This window comes from Theropithecus gelada, chromosome 1 (genome assembly GCF_003255815.1).
Source record: "Theropithecus gelada isolate Dixy chromosome 1, Tgel_1.0, whole genome shotgun sequence".
Taxonomy (NCBI): Eukaryota; Metazoa; Chordata; class Mammalia; order Primates; family Cercopithecidae; genus Theropithecus; species Theropithecus gelada.
In genome coordinates, this window is record NC_037668.1 from 155,388,938 (window position 1) to 155,390,125 (window position 1,188).

Below are 1,188 nucleotides of genomic sequence, written 5' to 3' on the forward strand. Positions count from 1 at the left end.
GTGCCAGGGCTTGATGAAAAGTAAAAGGCTCCTCGGCGGCTCGAGAGCCGTGAGGATGAAAGGGAAGCAGCCGCCTCCCAGACCACACAGCTAATCCTCCCATAAACCTCGAGCAAATAAGGGGAGAGGAAGAACAGGACGGCTACAGATGTGGAGTGCAGCCTCCGGGGATCCCCAAATTAAAACTCGTGCAGGGGAAGCCCTTGGACCACAACCAAATGACACTAATTGGGTTATGGGACCATAATCTTGGCTGGTATTTTAAAAAAACCGAACAAAAAAACAGTTATAGTCACAGCTGCAAGAACTGTCTTCATAAAAAGAAGGGGGAAAGTCCGCTATTTTATTAGGCATAAGAATGAGAGAGAAGAGGGTTCACGGATCTCCCGCCTGCATGGTGCAGGCAGGCTGGTTGCTTGCAGGCGAGGACAATCTTGTGCCAGGGGGAGCCACGTTGTGCCTGGCTGGCTCCGGGTGTGTGGAGCTAATCGGCTAAAGGAGGCGGGGGGCAGGAGCACTCCAGGGGGAGGGGCAGAGGAACTGCAGTGAGAATGGGGGAGCATGGCCTATCTGGAGGAATGTATATTTTCGGAAGACAATAGATTAGCCGCCATATGCAGAAAACAGTTATTTGGGACAGGAAAACTCAGAGATGTATTCTTAAAGAAAGATCCAGAAGCCATTTCTCAGTTTCACTGGGAGGGAAAAAAGGCATTCTGGGGAAGGAAAGGAAAGGGTGACATGCAGAAAACTCAAGTGAACATCTTCAGAAAGATCCCTGATTGTTAGAATCAGGAATTGTTAGAATCAGAAGACAGGGTCAGAAGGGAACAATCTTTTAGAGGTCCTTTGAATCCAGCCTCATCATTTGACAGATGGAAAATCAAGATCCAGAGAAGTGAAGGGGCTTGTTCATGGTTAGACCGCTACTGGGTGGCAGACCTGGGCAAGAATCTGTCTCCTAACTCCTAATCTAGTTCTCACCACTAAGTTGGTTATAATCTTGTGGTTAAGAAACAGCAGTCATTTGACCAGAAATCAATACAATAGATTGACTCTAAGCAAATAAATGAAGACTTAGGATTTCTTTTTCCTTTTCTTCTTTCTCTCTTTCTTTTATCTTTCTTTCTCTCTTTCTCTCTCTTTCTTTCTTTCTTTCTTTCTTTCTTTCTTTCTTTCTTTCTTTCT